General features: G+C 45.7%; 1 long non-coding RNA gene across 1 annotated transcript; it reads right to left on the reverse strand.

The window, feature by feature from the left end:
* Window positions 1–6,107: 6,107 nt before the first annotated feature.
* On the reverse strand, window positions 6,108–8,422 carry LOC121833459. The gene is made up of 3 exons (XR_006076722.1): window positions 8,369–8,422; window positions 7,141–7,206; window positions 6,108–6,143 (listed from the first exon to the last, which is right to left on the reverse strand). It is a non-coding gene; the product is annotated as an uncharacterized LOC121833459 (long non-coding RNA).
* Window positions 8,423–8,825: the final 403 nt, after the last annotated feature.

The following is an 8,825-nucleotide window of genomic DNA, read 5'->3' on the forward strand; positions in this document are numbered from 1 at the left end:
CTCACTGTTGCGTATTGCACATTATTATTTTTCGAGCTACGAATGTGGATTTCGACAAAGAAAGCTGAACCTGGACGGCCGAAACGCGTGCTTCGACGCAGGAGTCTCCCAAATCCACCCGAAGCCGGATCTCTCTGGCCTTCCTGCCGAGGTGACGGCGGTAGCAAGGACGGTGACTTCGGGAGCCGCGGGACATAGAGTCACTAAATAAAGCTACGCTTTCAGAGTAGCGAAACTCCCAAACTCCGCGTCTGAAGCGCGTCAGGCGCCGCCATATTGGGTCCACTCGCGATGGAAAATTGACTCTAGCCGAGTCTAGCCGAGCCAAGCCGAGATCTTGTCGTCGTCTGCGCCAGCTGTAGGGCTGTAGCAGCGGTGGGTAGCCGGCGAGTTTTTCTGGCATTGTAGCGACAGTGAAAGGGTTACTGAATTGGTTGCGTGGCACCTTGGATAGTCTTCCTGAGTAAGTAGAACGCACTCTAGCAGAATACCGAATGCTTTCACGCGCGCGACCGCAATTTGGGGCACTTCTATGGATTCAGGAGTGGAATGTCTCGCATGCCAAACCAACTGTGTCAACTGTCCTGGAATGCCAATTCACTGCGTCGATCTACATCGCTTTTTGTTTGTGTCGTCGACGTATTGGAAGTATGGTGTGCCATGGGCCCACTTCTCTCGGGCAGGAGGCTTCTCATAAACGAAACATTTAAATTGTTTTCCGACTTATGCGCCAGGGGAAGAATGCAGTGAGGTGAACTTCCCTCGCTTTAGCCCATGCTTTTAGTCAATATTCATAGACCATATCTACCTGATTAGAATTTTACGTTATCGGTAATGTAGTACATATGCTCCATATAAAAGTTACCCCCAGCTTTAAATTTGTAATTGAATACATGTTACTGCTTGATTCTAATCTGCACACATGGTTTGTTTTTTTGCTTGTGAGTATGTGTATTTTTTGGTGACACCTCAAGCGTATACGGTATATGCTGTAAACAGTCTTTACGCACCTACCTTCTGAATTGTGAAATAAAGTATTACATGTTTCAGCCAGTTGGCACTAGAGATCTCAATTTCGGCATATTGTACACTTGAATTTCAACAAACAAGTTCAAAGTAAATCCTTTAATACAATATAACTTGTTTCAAAAACACTCATGTCAGGTAGAGATGAAACAATCGACAGTTGAAAGGTCACTTGACATTTTCTGCTAAATGTTCCCACTGCGGCATTATAGCTCCAGCACTCAAGGTGTGTAAATAAAAACCGAGCCTCAAATCAAAAGAAAACATGTACAAGCATGTGCATCAGGTCATGGCAGGATGATAATGGCTTGCCTATATGTATATGTTACAAGCAAACAGGAAAGAAATTAATGGTGCAATAAAAAAAAAACATTTCAACAAGGAGGCGACATGACACACATAAGCATCTTGGTAGTCTGCAAAGGGCACCTGACATTCTATGCCAAAACTCTCCCTGCAACACCACAACTCCCACAATTTCGAGCCTGCCCTTTAGCACGCGAAGTGGAATCTCACCAAATGAAACATATGCAGAAGCATGTGCATCAGGTCATGGCAAGGTGACAATGGCTTCCCCTGATATGTTTCAAGTTAACAGGAGTACATATAATTAATGCTGCAATACAAAACTATTTCAATCGTGGTATCTTAGTTAAAAGTGGAACCTCATCAAATGAAACATACATGAACCCGTCATCAACATGAAGCTGTACTCTGGACCATGGACCGCTCCGTGGTGGCTTGCAAGTCTTATTACGCGGTTTGCCAAGATAAGTGCTTCGACCGGATGCTGTTCTTAGGTCTAGTGCTACCCCCTGCACAAAGTGTGGAAGCTCATCCTCCCCCTTTCTGCAGAGAGTAGAGGAGATCTGAGAATGGTGTTTGATCCAAGCGCTTAATCAAGGTGAGGTGCGCGATAAGACTGGCACGCCTTTAGGGCCACCGCGTCATGGCGCCAATAGCACAGAGCGGTCGACAGTTCAGTATTCACCTTCATATTGATGACCGGGTGTACACGCTTGTGCATCAGATCTTGCCACGTACAAATGAACACATCGCTACCTCACACGGATCACTTCACATTATCTGTTAGAACTCTCATTGCCACGCTGCGACTCCCGCATTTTGCGCTTGGCTTCTTGCACGCAGACAGGTTAAGTTTCCGCAGATAAAAGCGGAGCCTCACCAAAAGGAACATGTGTACAATCTTTTGTGCCAGGCCGTGGCAGGTTGGCAATGGTTTCCCGAGATATGTGGCAAGCACCATAGTAGTCAACTTGTCAATGCTGATGTTCAGGATCTTTTTTTCGTTCACTCTGAATGTGTTCTCTGCATGCTGCAGAAGTTCAAGCACGTTGCGAGCAGGTGTGAACAGTGGGTTGGCTTTGTTTGGGGTGTATGATTTAAGCTTAATCAGGCTAGTGTTTGATGTTGCGGGTGCTTCTTTCAAGAATGAAGTGCACTCTTCACAGAGTTTGTGTTTTCTCACAATGGCTCGTGAGGTGTAACCAGCAAGGTAAGTCATGGACTCCTGCTCACTTGCACTCAATACTACTTCTGGCAGGAAGTGAGGGTCAAAGACTTCCTCCTCCTGTATGGGCACTGGTGAGGACTGTAAAAAGTCTGTAAGATCAACGCTATCATCAATCGTGTAGTTACCACGACGACTAGGAGAGAAGAACTGTGACATAGCAATCAATCGCAGTGTTAACTTAAACTCCAGTGGTCGAGGAACTGGATGCTTGTTTCGAACACACGAAAACAAGTTCTCAAGAGCATCCTGGCTGACGCGGCTCAGAAGCACGAATCTAAAGCCATGCTGTGACAAGAGCTTCTCCTGCAACAACAAGGCACTCTGAGTCGAAATAATAACTCCCGCCTGTACAGGTTTGAAACAAACATTCTGACCTGGTGCTCGAATGAACAGCCGTCTAAACATACTCATGAACATCCTAAGGAATGTCACTGCATCTTCATGCTCATTTTCCTTTGCATTACTCATGGCGACACCGAAGCTTCTGGATTTCATCAATGAAAACCAGCGGTCTACCATCTCCAAGAACCAAGCTGTTGTCAAGGCCTCACGTGGGAGCTGCCCCATCTGTACAAACAACCTGATTGCTGAAGCCACAGCACGATTCAAAACTGCCACTGCACTGGCAACATTCATTTTCTCAAAATGGTGTGTTTCCAAGTACTTTTCCTTTAGATGCGGTGCAACTTTAAGGTCTTGACGGGCATCAATTGCAGCCAGCTCCTTGATGTGTGCGACAGAGACCTGTAAAAGATTTAGTTCTAGTGATGAACTGTTACATTCCCTCTTTTTTGTTTTCAAACGAACTGAATGATGATGTCTATCGTCTATTTCAGTGGTTCTGAAATGAGGGTCCGCGTACCCTTTTGGGTCTGCGAAGGCATTCTAAGGGCCCGCGAAGCCCTGCCTCATCACTCAAGCCCGGCAATTTAGATTAAGAAGAAACATTCCGATTTTTGGATGAGTTTTCTCGTGTGTGTCAATGAGAGAAGTCTACTTCATACTAGCGCTTAGTTATATTCACTTAATAAATAATTATCATAATTAGCTCCCTTACCTATATCTATTTATTAAATAATTATCATAACTGACCTTATATTTGCCTTCCCTCGCCACATATGGGATCCTCCATCACCTCCGTCGATCCACAAGGGATCCGCGAAACATCAGTGGTTGAGAACCACTGGTCTATCTGATTGCAATTTGAAACTTCCGGTCAGTAGTTATTTTCTATTGCTTATGCATCTTTCCTCCACTATAGTCACGCAATTATTCGCAAAGTAGAAGTAACCTTGCCTCGAAAAAGGCAAATATATATTTTGTCTAGAAAATGATGCAAGATGTGTTATTCACCACTAGACCAGAAGCGCTTTTGGGGTATTCCTTTTGCGTGCTACGCTTAAACTTGCCCAAGAAGGAAAGAATAGTAAAAAACACAGACCTCATTTGTTGGCAGACTGTGCTTCTCGACGATGTCTCTTGGCAAAAATATTGTTTGTTCACGTATGAGGTGACCCCGGACGTTTTTTAACACATGTGGGGCATCGGCAAAAAACAAGAGGTCTCTGTTCTCTCCCTCAACAGCACACGGATGGGGGCAGGAGACAATGGGATCACTGTGCCGAGTTGCCGACACTCCACACTCTTTCCACAAACCCTGGTTGCAGGCGCCCATGTCCGAAACGATTCCCTCTACCACAAGACCAATTTTCTCGCACTCCACAATAATCTCAAAGACAATCTTTTTCAGGTCGTCCGATGACACAGAACTGCCTGAAATGGAAGAGAGTTATTAGATACCCCATTGACAAATTACACTTTCATAACTATGGTAATGGTAAATGACATGATTATGGTAATAAAGAGACATAAAAATCTATCCATTACCGTAAATTGACACATTTACCTGTGAAATGGTAACCAATGACTTGTTTCCACCTTGTGGATAGACCGGCCAGCATAAACACCAGCCCATGCGTTGCAAAGGTTACGATGCCATCATTGCTCGGCAGCTTGCAGCCTTTCAAAGTTGTTTGCCCAATCACGGTCTTTGTTGTGTCCGCGGACCCTCATTTCAGAGATGCAGCTGACACCAGGCCAGGTGTCAGCTGCATCTCATCCATGAGCAGTGTCGCTCTTGGGGACCCATAGTTGCAACTTTGCACTCCACTGCAGGAAGAAGTTCTCGAAGAATCCCTGCGTAAAAGGAAAAGAAAACCTGTCTGCATTTTTGGTAATGAAGCCAAACGCGTTTGAATACATTTAAATTTTTTTGTTTATACCTGCCTGAAACTTGACTCCTTCTATCCTTTTCTGGAGAGTTCGCTCGGCTGGCAAGGGCAGGAATCCTTCTCGAACGAAGTTGTAGCCTCTGTGTCCACAGGCAAGACGGAGTTGCAAGGCTCGTTTGGTAGTCTCCCCAGACCATCTGTTGCCTCTCATATCTTTTTGTTGCATACAGAGGATCTGGTCGTCAGCAAGATGCCCTCTACAGTCATCTGAAGGATGTAAAAAGAAGTTCTACAACAATATGACGTGTTCCGCTAGTTGGTTTGAGGTGAACATCTTGGGAAGAAACAGCAGCAAAGAAACTTGGACAGCAGTAAAGGAACAAACACGACAGGATGGCGCTGAACTAATAACTGTTGTTTATTACGCAAAAGGGGGAAGGAAAAAAACAAGAAGCATCTTAATCATATAAAAATATATAGACACACACAAAAATGCCAGCCAAGCAGCATGTTATGTCACGATAGGCCAAATCAGTGGCTACGTAATACCCGTCATAGTCAATCGCAGGTACCCAAAGGTTTTTCAGGTAACGCCACTGACGGTTTGGTGACGCATCTCCTGCCAACTTCCGAGATGAAAAAGGCCTCGGAAATTTCTCTTGTCACTCTGCTGCCTAAATGACAGACTTAGCATTTGTATTCACTCAGGGCCACAGTTGGGGGGCCGCTACCTTTACACTGCAGGGGCTGCAAGTGCCAGCCTAATTTTAGTTAAGTCACTGTTTTGGATAGACATACAGGCAGAGTGACAACGGAAATTAGCAAGTCTTTTTATCTCGGAACTTGGCAGGTCAGCGAACCGTCAGTGGCGTTATCTGAAAAAGAATTCAAGTACCCGCGATTGACTATAACGGGCATTACGTAGCCACTGGTTTGGTTTATCGTGACATAATATGCTGCTTGTTGGCGTGTGTGTGTGTCTATTTTTTCTGATTAAGATGCTTCCTGTTTTCTTCCTTTCCCTTTTCGTATAATAAAGAACAGTTGTTAGTTCAGTGCCGTCCTGTCGTGTTTGTTCCTTTACTCTTGTCTAAGTTTGTTTGCTGCTATTTCTTCCCATGTGCTACAATTAGAATTTTTGTACTAAAGTTTAATAAACATTTATTGGCTGCCTTTTGTTTTGCAATCATATACAAGACTCAATACTTTAATACCTTTAAGATTCTGAAGCTCTCGTGACAGCTTGAGATATTTTTTGTTGGCCAGGTCAAGCTTACGACGGAGTTCAGATATTGTTTCTTCGTGATGTTGTTCATGGCAGTTTGCAGCAATATCTCTAGACACCATGGGATCTGCAAAAACATACATGATTTGAATAAAACGCAATATGAAAAAAATAATGTGAATCCCACCCCATGTGGGATTTGGTGTAAAAGCAAAGCTTTCTTTGATGTACGATTGTCGCCCCTTGGACGGTGATTTTGATGTCGTTCAGAGACTGGTGTAAGACGACACTAGTGATGCGTTATATATACATATATTGGAAACATCAACATTTGTGTTTATATCTAACAAAACCCAGGGTCTATCGCACACACAGCAAACAAAATAAAACTCGTCCTGCACGAAATGTTTTTTAAAGTACTCTTGTGCACTCCTAAACGACGCTCTCCTCTTCCGCTGCTGTCTCACTGCCGCCACCCTGTTCCATTTCCCGTTTATGAGCCAGCATGCGCTCACGTTCGAAACCATGCTTCGCCTCATACCGAAGACGTTCTTCCTGCGCTCGACACTTCTTCCTAGCCTGCATTTCCTTGGCAGTGAACACACGGTTCGGCTCCATTTTTCCGTTTGCAATGAAGTTGGCGCCTTGACTTGGTTTATACTGCCCTTGGTTTCTATGCAATATGACGTGTTCTGAACATCTGGGCCGGCTTGCTCAAACCAGCGTCTGAGCCTCTTAAGTTGCGACGTTCTCTCTTGCTCCCTGCGTATAGGTCTACATTGCTCAGGTTGTCAGGCCACAAAAAATACTCAATTTCTCCGTTCACGATTTTAAGTCAAGCTCAATGCAGAGAGGTTCTGCGTGAATCTCCAATGAAGACTCTCTTCAGTTTGTCCACATTCGTCTCCGTGCTGCCGGCTAGAACCATTTGGCTGAGTTTAACTAGTATCATTCTGTCTGTCAGAAAGAAGCTCGATTTCGTAAACAGATAAGTCACATGATCGAGGTGTGCGAGTTAGCTGAAAATTACTCTCGTGGCAGTCAGAGGCGGGATAGTCTGTTGGCATGGCATCTGGAAAAGTTATTGCAGGGAGAGTAAGAACACAAACAAAAGTCTTTCCAACCTTCCAACGTGGCAGTGTTGCTCGAAGTCTCAACTGTGCAGCCCGAGAAAGCTCCATCAGGGTTTCCTGCACAAAGTGTGCGTGTTAATGTGTTGCACAGAAGATGGGAAGCAAACAGGATTACACATAAACGGTGTTGGCCCCCCCTAAATCATGACAGCTATTTGATGTGCCCAGAAACTGTGAAGGCAAACTTACTTTCACTGTAATCCGCTGCGCTTCCTGGGCTCAAGGTCTCGTGGCAGTCAGAGGCGTGAAAGTCTGTCGACATGGCATCTGGAAAGGTTATTGCAGGGAGAGTCAGTTGCCAACACAGCTCAACAAAAGAGCACAGCGCCCTCCTAACCTTGCAACACGGCACTGTAGCTCGGAGTCTCAATTATGCAGCCCGAGAGAGCTCTGTCAGGGTTCCCTGCGCAAAGTGTGCGTGTTAATGTTTTGCACAGAAGATGGGAAGCAAACAGGATTACACATAAACGGTGTCAGGCCCCCCCTAAATCACGACAGTTATTTGATGTGCGGAGAAACTGTGGAGGCAGACTTACTTTCACTGTAACCCGCTGCGCTTCCTGGGCTCAAGGTCTCGTGGCAGTCAGAGGGCTGAAAGTCTGTCGACATGGAATCTGGAAAGGTTATTGCAGGGAGAGTCAGTTGCCAACATAGCTCAACAAAAGAGCACAGCGCCCTCCTAACCTTGCAACACGGCACTGTCGCTCGGAGTCTCAATTGTGCAGCCCGAGAGAGCTTTGTCAGGGCTCCCTGCGCAAAGTGTGCATGTTAATGCTTTGCACAGAAGATGGGAAGCAAACAGGATTACACATAAACGGTGTTGGGCCCCCCTCAATCATGACAGCTATTTGATGTGCGGAGAAACTGTGGAGGCCCACTTACTTTCACTGTAACCCGCTGCGCTTCCTGGGCTCAAGGTCTCGTGGCAGTCAGAGGCGTGAGACTCTGTCGGCATGGCGCCTGGAAAGGTTCTTGCAGGGAGAGAAAAAACACAAACAAAAGAACAGAGTGCCTTCCCAACCTTCCAACGTGACAGTGTTGCTCGGAGTCTCAACTGTGCAGCCCGAGAAAGCTCCTTCAGGGTTTCTTGCGCAAAGTGTGCGTGTTAATGTGTTGCACAGAAGATGGGAAGCAAACAGGATTACACATAAACGGTGTTGGGCCCCCCTCAATCATGACAGCTATTTGATGTGCGGAGAAACTGTGGAGGCCCACTTACTTTCACTGTAACCCGCTGCGCTTCCTGGGCTCAATGTCTCGTGGCAGTCAGAGGCGTGAGACTCTGTCGGCACGGTGTCTGAAAGGTTATTTCAGGGAGTGTCAGTTACCAACACGGTTCAACAAAAGCACGTAAGTGCCACTCGTAATCTCTATTTTTTTTTTTTCACATACCTGACAGAAAGGCTGAAACTTGCTTCACTGGCATCTTTCTGTTGCGTTTTAGCTCGTTTGAGTTACGCCCGGAGCCAAGAATAGTAGGCACCGCATCTTGTTTAAGCAGCTTCCTGCCATCGGCTCGGTGGTTTTCGAACTGAGACTGCTCGAAGTGATCCTAGAAGGCATTATAATAAAAGCCTGAAGTAGCCGCTCTCCCGTTCAGTCGGCGATGGTTGAGGACTTTCAAAGCGATACGCGGAGCAGAACAGTTGCTAAACGCACTCACCTCACAAAGCTTG

The sequence above is a fragment of the Ixodes scapularis genome, unplaced genomic scaffold (genome assembly GCF_016920785.2).
Source record: "Ixodes scapularis isolate PalLabHiFi unplaced genomic scaffold, ASM1692078v2 PGA_scaffold0__279_contigs__length_252992795, whole genome shotgun sequence".
Classification (NCBI taxonomy): domain Eukaryota; kingdom Metazoa; phylum Arthropoda; class Arachnida; order Ixodida; family Ixodidae; genus Ixodes; species Ixodes scapularis.